This window comes from Lithobates pipiens, unplaced genomic scaffold, assembly GCF_037356315.1.
Source record: "Lithobates pipiens isolate NorthernLeopardFrog02 unplaced genomic scaffold, aLitPip1_a1.2 Scaffold_25, whole genome shotgun sequence".
NCBI lineage: Eukaryota > Metazoa > Chordata > Amphibia > Anura > Ranidae > Lithobates > Lithobates pipiens.
In genome coordinates, this window is record NW_027507787.1 from 84,719,834 (window position 1) to 84,734,178 (window position 14,345).

The window sequence follows — 14,345 nt, forward strand, 5'->3', positions numbered from 1 at the left end:
TACCACAACAGACCATTCTGAGTACTCACTATTTATCAACATCATTTGGACATGCCCCGTGAAACCATTTTTCTATCCAGGTATCCAAGAACGATCCTTCATGAATCCATGCTGATTACTACTAATGATACTGTTTTCATCAGCGCAAATTCTTGGATATAGTCCTTTATCATCCCCTCCAATAGTTTACAAAGTATTGATGTTAGACTGACTGTCCCGTAGTTTTCAGATATATATCTTGGTTCTATTTTTAAATATTGGTAAAACTTTACTTTAGCTTTTCTCCATTTAGCTGGTACCATTTTAGTCAGTAAACGGTCCATACAAATTAGGAACAATGGTCTGGCTATCACCTGACTGAGTTCCTTAACCACTACAGCCCCGGACCAATAAACACCTTAAGGACCAGAGGTCTTTTTCCAATTTCGCACTGCGCTGTTTTAACTGGTAATTGCGCGGTCATGCAATATTGCACCCAAGCGAAATTTGCGTCCTTTTCTTCCCACAAATAGAGCTTTCTTTTGATGGTATTTGATTGCCTCTGCGATTTTTATTTTTTGCGATATAAATGGAAAAAGAGCGAAAATTTTGAAAAAAAAAGATATTTTCTTCTTTTTGTTATAAGATAATCGAATAAACTAAATTTTAGTCATACATTGAGGGCAAAATTTATTCAGCCACATGTCTTTAGTAAAAAAAATGTCAATAAGCGTATATTTTTTGGTTTGCGCAAAAGTTATAGCGTCTACAAACTAGAGTACATTTTCTGGAATTTACACAGCTTTTAATTTATGACTGCCTATCTCATTCCTTGAGGTGCTAAAATGGCAGGGCAGTACAAACCCCCCCCAAATGACCCCATTTTGGAAAGTAGACACCCCAAGGGAATTGCTGATGGGTATGTTGAGCCCATTGAATATTTATTTCTTTTGTCCTAAGGGATTGAATAATGACAAAAAAAAAATAAAAAATTTACAAAAAGTTGTCACTAAATGATATATTGCTCACACATGCCATGGTTATATGTGGAATTGCACCCCAAAATATATTCCGCTACTTCTTCCGAGTATGGGGATACCACATGTGTGGGACTTTTTGGGAGTCTAATCGTGCACGGCACCCCGAAAACCAATCACCACCTTCAGGATTTCTAAGGGTGCAAATTTTTGATTTCACTCCTCACTACCTATCACAATTTCGAAGGCCATAAAATGCCAAAATAGCACAAAACCCCCCAAAATGACCCCATTTTGGAAAGTAGACACCCCAAGCTATTTACTGAGAGGCATGTTGAGTCCATGGAATATTTTATATTTTGCCACAAGTTGCGGGAATATTACAAACCTTTTTTTTTTTTTGCACAAAGTTGTCACTAAATGATATATTGCTCACACATGCTATGAGCATATGGGAAATGACACCCCAAAATACATTCTGCTGCTTCTCCTGAGTACAGGGATACCACATGTGTGGGACTTTTTGGGAGCCTAGCCGCGTACGGGACCCCGAAATCCAAGCACCGCCTTCAAGATTTCTAAGGGCATACATTTTTTATTTTACTCCTCACTACCTATCACTACCTATCACAGTTTTGAAGGCCATAAAATGCCAAGATGGCACAAAACCCCCCCAAATGACCCCATTTTGGAAAGTAGACACCCCAACCTATTTGCTGAGGGCCATGTTGAGACCATTGAATATTTTTTTTTTTTTTGTCCCAAGGGATTGAATAATGACAAAAAAAAAAATTTTTTTTACAAAAAGTTGTCACTAAATGATATATTGCTCACACATGCCATGGTTATATGTGGAATTGCACCCCAAAATGTATTCCGCTACTTCTCCCGATTATGGGGATACCACATGTGTGGGACTTTTTGGGAGTCTAGTCGCGCACGGCACCCCGAAAACCAATTTACCACCTTCAGGATTTCTAAGGGTGCAAATTTTTGATTTCACTCCTCACTACCTATCACAGTTTCGAAGGCCATAAAATGCCAAAATAGCACAAAACCCCCAAAATGACCCCATTTTGGAAAGTAGACACCCCAAGCTATTTACTGAGAGGCATGTTGAGTCCATGGAATATTTTATATTTTGCCACAAGTTGCGGGAATATTACAAACTTTTTTTTTTTGCACAAAGTTGTCACTAAATGATATATTGCTCACACATGCTATGGGCATAAGTCAAATTACACCCCAAAATAAATTCTTCTGCTTCTCCCGAGTACGGGGATACCACATGTGGGGGACTTTTTGGGAGCCTAGCCACGTACGGGACCCCAAAAACCAAGCACTGCCTTCCGGATTTAAATATAAAATGCTACCAAAAAACTGTTAGCGATCGCAGGGATCAGGCCTGACTCTGCGATCGCTGCAGTTATGTGTTTAGTGTTTTGTAAGTGACAGTGATCGATCGATACTGCACTTGGGTGGGCTGGGCAGAGGGGCAAAATGCAGTTGCTAGCAGGTATCTGGGCTGATCCCGCTAACAATGCGTTTTTTTGGAACCCTGAACTGCTGGGGACGCTAGTATAGATCTGATCAGATCAGATATTGATCTGTTCAGATTCTATACCACTACAGGAGGTTTATGCTTTGCGTGTGGGTGTTAGTGGTACTGGCACTAACCTAGCGCTGCCTGGGGCGACGCAGGCCCTGACCCTAAAACCTAATTGATATCACCCGCCAGGTGATCAGGGGGTTAAACCTTTATTGGGTAATAAATGGTGGGTGCCCCGATGCTATAAAAAGCAAACTTACCAGAGTCACCCGTAACACTTATACGGTGATCAGTGGTGAAAGGGTTAACTAGGGGCAATCAGGGGGTTTACATTTTTATTAGGTAGTATATGGGGGTCCCTGGCACTATATAAAAACCTGACGGGGAACCTAAATAACTAACTGACTAACCAGTGACACTTATACTGTGATCGCTGGTGAAAGGGTTAACTAGGGGCAATCAGGGGGTTAAAACCATTATTGGGTAGTATATGGGGGTATCTAACGCTATAAAAACCTGGCGGTGAACCTAAAAAAATAACTAGCTACCTAACGACACTAGTGACACTGATGCAGCGATCAGAAAAATGATCGCTTAGTGACAGTGGCAAAAGGGGGTGAAAGGGTTAACTAGGGGCAATCAGGGGGTTAAAACCATTATTGGGTAGTACATCGGGGTACCTAGCGATATAAAAACCTGGTGGTGAACCTAAAAAAATAACTAGCTACCTAGCGACAGTAGCGACACTGATGCAGCGATCAGAAAAATGATCGCTTAGTGACACTGGCAAAAGGGGGTGAAAGGGTTAACTAGGGGCAATCAGGGGGTTAAAACCATTATTGGGTATTATATCGGGGTACCTAGCGATATAAAAACCTGGCGGTGAACCTAAAAAAATAACTAGCTACCTAGCGACAGTAGCGACACTGATGCAGCGATCAGAAAAATGATCGCTTAGTGACACTGGCAAAAGGGGGTGAAAGGGTTAACTCTAGGGGCAATCAGGGGGTTAAATCTTTATTGGGGGGTGATAGGGGGCTACCCTGGACCTAACACTAACTGCCCTGACAGTTTTAACTGTTACAACTGACACTGAATGCATTGATCAGTAAAGAAATGATCAATGCAATCAGTGACACTGTGACTGGGGGGGGGGGGGGGTGGGGGGGGGGGGCGATCGGGGGGGGGGGCGGGGGGGTTTGTGTACCTATGTGTACCTATGTGTCAGTGTAGTGTTTTGGTGCACTTACTTTTAGTCTTCTCCTCGTAGTCCGGTCAAAAAGACCGCCCCGAGGAGAATGACATCACTTCCTCCTTCCTGTGAAAACAATACACAGTGGGAGGAAGCTCGTCATTGGCCAGAAGCGATCCAGAGGGGGTGGCCAGAAACCAACGGCCATCCCCTCATCACGGATCACTCCTGGAGGGAAACGGACCGCCGTATCCAGCGGGAGGGGGTCCGATCGGACCCCCCACCCGCTGGAAGGCAGGCTCGTACATCTACATGCTTGTGCCTGCCTGTGCCATTGCGATGACGTATAATGGCAATACGGCGGTCCTTAAGTGGTTAAGGACTGTCAGGTGTAAGCCATCTGGTCTTGGTGATTTGTTTGTGTTAAGTTTTTCAAGTCTATTTCTGACACTGGCTTCTGTTAGTCACAGGGTTGCATTCGGGGGCATGTTATTACCCTGTTTCCCCGAAAATAAGACCTAGCGTTATTGTCGGTGATGGCTGCAATATAATCCCTACCCCCCAAATAAGCCCTAGTTAAAGTCCTTGTAGGTCTTATTTTTAGGTTAGGGCTTATTTTTGGGGAAGCAGGGTAGGGTTTATTTGGGGGGTAGGGTTTATATTGCAGCCATCACAGACAATCACACTAGGTCTTTTTTTCGGGGAAACAGGGTAACAATACAGTCTTGGTTACTATATCCCCCCTTTTCCTTTGTAAAAACTGAGGAGAAGAATGCATTTAAAGCCATTGTTTTCTCCTTGTCATTTGTAACCATTTCCTTTAGAATTTCAATCAGGCACTTATTCAGGTATGCAGATTGGTGGCCAGGGAAAGGAAGGCAGTAAATAAGCTTGAAAGGCACTGTGTCTCAGTATCACCTCAGAAGGGTTTGTAGGGGGGAGGGAGACTTAAAGGCACCTGGAACCCTCCTTTATAACATAATAGCCCCCATATATCCACCCTCCCATTGTGAAGAGCACACTGGTACATTAGTGCCACTAGTCCTCATTCCATAAAATATTAATTAAAAGACACCCACACTGTGAAAAAGTAAAAGTGAAATAATGTCCCCAATGTAAAACCAACATCAATAATGTCATACAGAAATATTGTCAAGACGATGGAGTGCATTGTCATGCCTGAATATCTGGGCATAGTGCAGTTCATGATTCAGTACATAGTTATGGCTGTGCATGCAAATGTGCGTGTTAATGTGTGAGCAGATTAGTGTAATCTAACATAGGCTTTTTGCACCCAGAGAACTATTTGTAGCCCAGCACAAATAAGGAGATCTGATGGTCAGTCATGTCCAGACCAGCATCCTGCCTTCCTGTGTTTGACCTGGCTTGTCTCATGACTCTGCTTTATCCTGATCTCTTGCTGATCTTGGCTTTTGTCCTGGCTTTGTCCTCTGCCTGAGGTTTTTGTACTTCTGCTCCTCATCAGATATCAGTTCTGGACTGGCTTCTCATGATGCTTCCTTCCTTCTGATTTTGTACCTCTGCTACTCAAGTTTTGGCTGACTCTGGCTTATTTACATTGTGGCTTTGCTTCTAGCACCAGTAAGTTTCTGTGCTCCACTTATGTGCCAGTATTCTCCTCTAGTTTCAGTCTGAACATCCACAACTTCCCAGCAGTATCCGGTCTTCCAACTACCCATTTTGTCAGAACCTACCATAGGAACCCATGCCACTCCTCATTCTGCTACACCAACTCCAGAGGATAGTGGACAGGAGGTCTAAGGGAAGGTCAGTTTGCTTCAATTTATTCATTCTCAGATATCTAGCAGATGCAGATCCATAGTTAATCTTGGTGACTGCTACCCAACAATGATTTGCCACCCAATGACAATAATATCACTATTAAATGGGACTTTAAACTTAAAATGCTCCTCTACTTGAATGCCCCCTTGGAGAGATGCTTTCCGAGAGAGCACTCGTGTGGGCATGCTCCTGAGTCCTGCTGCTGCATCCATTGACACAGACAGCAGGACTCGGCCCTGACCCCTGACTCCCATGTCACTGGATTTGAATGACAGCAGCGGGAGCCAATCTATCCAATGAGAGCCCAAGAAGGTGGCTGGAGTTGCTGTGCTTGTCCCCGTTGCTAGAACTATCAGCTCAGGTAAGAAAAAGGGGGGCTCTTGGGGCAGCTGCAGCACAAAAGGTTTTTTACCTTAATGCATGAATAACCCCTTTAAGGATTTTACTATAGTATATGTATACTATACTAAGTGTATTACTATACAGGGCTTACTTACTAGGTCATGTGATCATGATTCTCATCCCCACAGCACAGACCAGGTTGAGGCAAAGCTACACCCACAGCATGTCACATGTCATGTGACATCTTTTTAGCTATTACATGCCCTGGGTCCCAAGGAATTCTGAATGAAGTGCAGTATAAGTCTGGCACATGTTCCCTTCTCTAGCCTGATCAGTTACTTGACTGACAGCGCAGTCTGCTCTGAATGGTATGGAAGGGGAAGAAAAGAGAGGGGAAACAACATCACAGGACCGGTTCAGATCCATCCACTCCTAGGCCGTTCTGCTGAGAAAACACTTTTCTAACTGAATTGTGAATGCACAATTTATTGGGGCTTGTAATCAGCAGATTTTATCAGTCAAGTTGTTAGATTACATTTGTCATAAAGATGAGATACAAAGGTTGCCACGGTAGGCCTGCTTCTGAAAATGCAGATTTTTAGACTGTGCCTTGATGTGTCAAATTGAATATGCATTAAATAGTAAATAGTAAATACAGCACAAACAAAGGACAACTAATGATGTACTTCTGAATAGTGATGGACGAACTGCCGACAGGACGTTTCGCGAACGTGAACCGCGAACGCGGCCGATAGTTCACAAACCGTAACGTTCACGGCGGGCCCCATTGACTTCAATGGGAGGCGAACTTTATAAACCTACAGGTCAAATTTGCAGCCACAAAATAATTACTAGCAGTGCGCACATAGTCCCACCACATGGCCAATGACATAACACATGTATGAGGTGAATCTGGGATCGACAACTACAAGCATTCTTTTTTTATATGTGAAATTCTGACAATTCAGGACTCTTGAGACAATGGAGGCGAGGGAAGGTCAGGGTAGGCAAAGAAGAGGATGCCGGAGATGATGATCATCACCAGCACCGTGATATAGAGCACTGACACCTGCACCGTGATAGAGTGATCTGACACCAGCACCATGATAGAGAGCACTGACATCAGCAGCGTGACATAAAGCACTGACACCAGCACCGTGATATACAGCACTGACACCTGCACCGTAAGTAGCCCCAGGAGGAAGTCAGGACAGCACAGGGATGGTGGGAGCCCCTCATAATAAGCAGCCCCAGGAGGAAGTCAGCATAGCACAGGGATGGTGGGAGCCCCTCATAATAAGAAGTCCCAGGAGGAAGTCAGCACAGCACAGGGATGGTGAACTTTACAAACCTACAGGTCATATTTGCAGCCACAAAATAATTACTAGCTGTGCACACATAGTCCCACCACATGGCCAATGACATAACACATGTATGAGGTGAATCTGGGATCGACAATTACAAGCATTCTTTTTTTATATGTGAAATTCTGACAATTCAGGACTCTTGAGACAATGGAGGCGAGGGAAGGTCAGGGTAGGCAAAGAAGAGGGTGCAGGAGATGATCACCAGCACCAGAACCGTGATATAGAGCACTGACACCTGCACCGTGATAGAGTGATCTGACATCATCACCGTGATAGAGAGCACTGACATCAGCAGCGTGACAAAAAGCACTGACACCAACACCGTGATATACAGCACTGACACCTGCACCGTAAGCAGCTCCAGGAGGAAGTCAGCACAGCACAGGGATGGTGGGAGCCCCTCATAATAAGCAGCCCCAGGAGGAAGTCAGCATAGCACAGGGATGGTGGGAGCCCCTCATAATAAGCAGCCCCGGACTTCCGGTTCCGGCGCCGCATGGAGTAGCTGTTCCCCTCACAGCTCCCGCAAACCGCCCTCCACATCGGCCTGAAAACTCGGCGTTTTCCGCCCCCGAAAGCTTTACCAGCCTCCTCCACGACCCCGGCCACGAGATGGACCGGTTCGTTGAAAAAACCGTGCCGCGTACGCCGCGCGGCCGGCCCTGCCGCAAATCGAGGCCCCGGCTTCGGCCTACCTGGATCCGGCCTGTGCGGCCCAGCCTGAGGAGATGACGCCAGCTATGGAGGTAGGAGATCGGCCCTCTCATCCATCCAACATGAGAGACACTTTACCACCACAGATCCAGGCCCCCCCTCCTCCAGCTAGCCCTGAAACATCTCCCTTCATGCAGCAGCCTCACTTACCTCCACTGCCACAGGATCATCACACAGAACTCCTGGCACAGGCTGTGGCTGCTCTCCTCTCCCCTATGATAGCTGCATCAGTGGAGAAGGCTGTCAGCTCAGGTATGCAGAAAGTCCAAGCCCAGCTGGGGGAACATGCATCCAGACTGAATGAAGCAGAGCATCGCATATCCACCATTGAGGACGAACTTTACCAGACGCAATCCCTGGAACATGCCCAGGACAGAACGAACAAATTTATTCTGGAAAAACTCGATGACCTCGAGAACAGGTCCAGGAGGAACAACCTGCGTTTTGTAGGTTTCCCTGAATCGCTTCATCAATCTGCCCTAATGGAATTATGCGCTCGTCGCATCCCTGAAGCTCTGGGTCTGGGAGGCCCGTGTACCGTGGAGCGCGCTCACCGCGTGGGGGCCTTCAACTCGGAACGCAAATCGCCGCGCCCGATCATAGCCAAATATCTTAACTACTCAGACAAAGCCGCCATAATGCAACAATACCGGCAAACAAGATCCCTGCAGATAGAAGGAGTCCGCATTCTGATCTTCGCTGATTATTCGGTAGACGTTTCTAAAAGACGCAAAGCTTTCCAGCATGTCTGTGCAGAACTTCACCAACGGCAATTCAAATTCACACTGGCATTCCCGGCTACCCTACGGATCAAAACGCCTTCCGGTGAACAACTGTCCTTTCAAGACCCGGAGGAAGCATCTTCCTACTTGAAATCGTCGCGATCAGGCTCCCTCCTCAGCCCCACACCTAAGGCCCCACCAATCAACCGGGCCCTGGATCAGAGGAGCCCGCGCAAAGACTCTCCCAAGCGCTTCAGGGCCTCGGGTCCAACTCAACATGGCCTTACCACACGCTGAGGGGCACGCTCTGGCCCCGCTGCTTCCACACGCAAGTGTTTCCTTCTTTACGGCTCTGTTTGGCCTTCCTCCGTACCTGGTTAAGGTGCTCTGAATTTGGACTCTCCCTCCTGGACAGTCCACACCTCACAGGTAATATCCGTTACTACTTGATCGGACTTGTTGTTCTGTCTGCCTACATCTCGAATTGACTCTTTACTGACGAACTTTTTCGTTATGTTCTATTTTATTTATATTTTTACCCTTCCTCAGTGGTTCATGGTTATAGAGGTATTTTGCTTAACATGGCAACCTATGTTCACTGACCTGTGATATCTATATATTTTTTTGTGTATACATTCATGCCCTCTTCCCCCTGGGTTTCTTTGTGCAGACCTGCTTCCACACACTGCTCTCCCGCATGCCCCGCTGTTGCCTTGTACCCCATCTCCGAGGGGCGGAAGCCCCTGACATGATGCAGGGCTGGTTATGGGAACTGGTCTCCACAGTGATCCCCATGCGGAAAAAAGCGAAGTTGGTTAGCTATTATGTTTATTTCTGCTTATCCTATCTTTGGTTACTGCTACAGTTCTACCCTTCCCCCTCCTCTCCTTTTCCTCTACCCAATAATTTTACTATTAGTACACGCTTGCTCATCGTCCCCCTTCTTAGGGCTTTGCTCTCATGCTCCAGTGTAGATAACTACTGCTCTCTACACTCAATCACACACATCCTAATGATTTTACTACTTGTTCATCATACCCCCGTCCTAATCCCATCATGCTGCGAATAATTTCGTGGAATGTGAAGGGCCTTCGTTCCCCCTCTAAGAGAATGAAGGTTCTTCGTCATCTCAAACGGCTCAAAGCAGATATAGCTTTGCTTCAGGAGACACACCTTTCTTCACCCGATTTTGTTCGGATGAAGAAACTCTGGGTGGGGGCGGTGGCGGGCTCAGAAGCTCTAGGCCGTAAAGCGGGAGTCCTTATCCTTATCCATAAACACCTCCCATGTACCATACTGTCAACGGATACGGATACTCAGGGCAGATTGCTCTCTATTCGTGTCCGCATTGGGACAAAAGAAATAGTGATATCCAACATATACGCCCCAAACAGTCCTACGAAACAGTTCTTCACCACACTGACCACTTGGCTCCTGCGCTACCCTTCCTTACCCCAAGTCGTTGGGGGAGACTTTAACTCCGTAATACACCCACTAGCTGATAAATCTCCGAAACGACGACTTGACTCGTCCTCGACACCGACCAATGCTACATTGTTAGCGGACACAATGGAATCCCTTCGTCTCCTTGACTTATGGCGCCTACACCACCCGACTGATAGGGAATTCTCCTTTTACTCCCATCCACACAACATATTCACCAGGATTGACTACATATTTAGCTCGCATGACCTACTCCCTTTCATCCCGGACGCGGAGATACATGATATTGCTATCTCTGATCATGCTCCTATTTCTATATCTCTAGAGACTCCTGACATCCATCCGAATCCCAAACTTTGGCGATTCCCCGCCTTCCTCCAACACAACGCGGACTTCCACACCTACATTACCAAAGAATGGCGTTTATACGCACAAACAAATGCGGACCATGCGGATAACCCTAATCTGCTATGGGACGCAGGGAAAGCTTTCCTTCGGGGACGCATTATCTCTTATGCATCCTCCTTCAAAAAGAATGCACATCTTAACTACACTACGGCCAGTTCCAGACTCCATCAGGCTCAACGTACACTTTATACCCATGACACACCTGAGAACCGGAAAGCTTGGCGAATAGCCAAACAATCTTTTGAAACTTGGGCCGACACACTGGAATCGATTAAGAGAGCTCACTTTGATGCCACTCTTCACAAATTTGGGAACAAAGCCGGTAAACTGCTAGCCAGACTATGTAAGGGCCCCTACCGCCCAACTATTATCCCTGCTATCCGGGAGCCTGACGGCTCTATAACGACGTCGCAAAAGGGCATAAATTCAGCCATGCTACGCTATTATACGGCTTTGTATGCGGCCGATCCTATCGACGAGCATACGGCACACAAATTTATAGACAAAGTGACTCTGACTCAAATATCCCCCTCGCAACTGGACTCTCTAAATGCCCCCATATCTCTCGCGGAAATAACCAACACGATCCGGACTCTAGCCTCCTCAAAAGCCCCTGGTCCAGATGGACTAACGGGCGAATTTTATAAATCCCTGAACTCACTCCTAGCACCCACACTTGAAAGGGTATACCAACACATATGGACAGGGGGCCCCTATCTACCTACGGGTAACCAGGCGATAATAAAACTTCTAGAAAAAAAGGGAAAGGAACCTACAGAACCAGGCTCTTATAGGCCCATCTCGCTTCTAAATCTTGATGTCAAGATCTTATCCAAAATAATAGCCACAAGGCTAGCTGACATCATCCCTTTTCTGATCCACCCTGCCCAGTCAGGCTTTGTGAAAGGCAGAACGGCGACGATCAACATCAGAAAGGTGATGATGGCACTAGAGCACGCTAGATGTAACCCGAACGGGGATTTTGCCATTATTACTCTTGATGCCGAAAAAGCTTTCGACAATGTTAGTATTGAATGGCTGTCTCTGGTTCTGAACAAAAAGGGATTCACTGGCCCTTTCCTACATCTCGTAAAATCTATGTACACCTCTCCGGCTGCCAGATTGGTTGCAGCTGGCCTGCTCTCAAATGAATTTCGCCTACATAAGGACACGAGACAAGGCTGCCCCTTATCCCCTCTCCTCTTTAATTTGGCCCTGGAACCACTATCTAGGTATTTGTTAACAGTAGCCCCAATCCATGGCATTTCAATAGGGGAGCAACAATTGAAGACGTCTCTCTTTGCAGATGACGTCCTCATATTCTCCGCAAATCCTTCCGCAGATATGCCCACGATAAAGAACACATTTGATCTATTCCGAAAATGTTCCGGTTTACGCATAAATTATTCCAAGAGCGAGATATTGCCCCTCGGTCCCCTCCCACCTCCGGCCTGGTCTCACAATTCCATCTTCTCGATAGCTAAATCACATATCACTTACCTGGGTATCAAAATAGGGAAACTCCCTTCCTCACTCTACCATCTGAACTACCCTCCCCTCTTTACCAAGATCACTCTGGAACTTGAAAACTGGATGGATCTGCCCCTCTCGCTCCTGGGAAGATGTCACTTGGTAAAAATGGTCAGTTTCACACGCCTGCTATACCCTCTCCAAATGATACCTTTACTTATCAGACACAAGGACATTCAAATTTTGAACTCTGCAATATCAAAATTTCTTTGGCGAAACAAAAGACCACGCATTGCTTTCTCGAAACTTCATCTTCCCAGGACCGAAGGCGGTATTAGTCTTCCGAACATTAGACTGTATAATTTAGCATGTCTTTTGAGGGTGAGCCTAGACTGGATTACCCAAAAGTCCCAATGTTCCAACTTTCATCTGGAAACGGCAATGGTCCATCCCTATTCCCTTACTGCCCTTCTTCACTGCAAGTGGAAATCTCTATCAACTCCGCATCAACACAACCTCCTGCTGAGGGACACTGCCATTGCCTGGAGGGAGGTAAGGAAAAGTCTCCGTCTCTCTCCTTTCATCTCTAAATTCCTCCCAATACAAGGGAACCCAAATTTTACTCCGGGCTTGGAACGACAGCCTTATGATGAATGGCGCCAAAAGGGTCTTGTTACTTTTTTCTCCATGTGTGATCCGGATTCTGGCCGGGTGGCATCATTTAGATCTCTAGCCGCAAAAAATCTCTTCCGGATGCCTCGAACTTCCATTATGGTCAATGTGTCAGCTTTCTTCAAAAGACCTGCAGGAACGAATCCGCCAGATTCGCTACATCGTTCATGGAAACACTCATTCAGAATGACACCTGCAAAATTTCTGACATATACAAACCTTTACTTTTGAAAACTACTCCCTCTCTAGCCTCGTCTTCAGTGCTGAATTGGGCAAAGGACTTTCCAGAAGAGGACATAGTAGACAAAATCCTGCAAGGCCTCAATTCTGTGTACAATCTGGTCCCTAATGAATCGTGGAGGGAAACCCAGCTGAAAATCACTCACCGCGCCCATATTCCTTTTCTTCCAACTGCCAACCATTCTTCAGCCTCTACCTCACCCCTACTGTGCCCAATGTGCCAGCAACCCAAACCTTCTCTCGTACACCGATTCTGGACTTGCACCTATATTGCTACTTTTTGGGATCAAGTTCTGGCTTATATCTTCTGGATTACGTTGTTGAAACTCCCCAAGAACCCGCTCCTCCTCATCTTTGGGCACTGGGACCACACACTACTCCCCTGGTCAACCGCTCCCAGCCCACCGGGGAAGGACTGGTCCTTGATCTGCCTCCTATTAACCAGAAGGGCCATACTGGCCAACTGGACCTCTACATCCACGCCCTCCATTTCCCAGGTCGAAAGGGATCTCTTACAACTCCTTTTTCGGGACAAAATTAATGCCAACCTGGACCACCAGAAAGCCTCCAAACGCTTTCACGACATATGGGACCTTTTTATTATGACGCAGCTCTCTCCACACGACCGTACGCTCCTTGATAAACACTCCTTTGTGTACAAAGATCCCCGTCAAACATGAACTTTTCTACTACTGGATGTTTCCCTTCAATAGAGTATTGGACCTAAGCCCCCCCCCCCCTCTTCTCTCCCCCCCCCCCCCTCTCCCATCCTCTCTTCTGTTTTTACCATATTTGGTTAGCTCCATGAGGTTAGTTTTAGAGCCTCCTGGCCATTAGATCCATCCAGTTATAGTCTCCTCATGTCTTTCTAGTCCTACTAGGGAGTGGATTAGTGTCCGCTCTCGTTTAAGTTTTAAGTCTTTTGTTCCTTTTTTTCTTTTCTTGTATACGCCTTTAAGATGATGAGAGTCTCGTCTTGTTGTTATAGTCTGCTTTGTACACTGTACTTTACACAAAAAAAAAAGAAAACACTTGTATCTGCTGATGATGACTTTATGTTCTAACATTTTTCAATAAAACTTTATAAAAAAAAAAAAAAAAATAAGCAGCCCCAGGAGGAAGTCAGCACAGCACAGGGATGGTGAACTTTACAAACCTACAGGTCATATTTGCAGCCACAAAATAATTACTAGCTGTGCACACATAGTCCCACCACATGGCCAATGACATAACACATGTATGAGGTGAATCTGGGAGCGACAACTACAAGCATTCTTTTTTTATATGTGAAATTCTGAAACTTCAGGACTCATGAGGCAATGGAGGCGAGGGAAGGTCAGGGTAGGCAAAGAAGAGGGTGCAGGAGATGATCACCAGCACCGTGATATAGAGCACTGACACCTGCATCGTGATAGAGAGCACTGACATCAGCAGCGTGACATAAAGCACTGACACCAGCACCGTGAT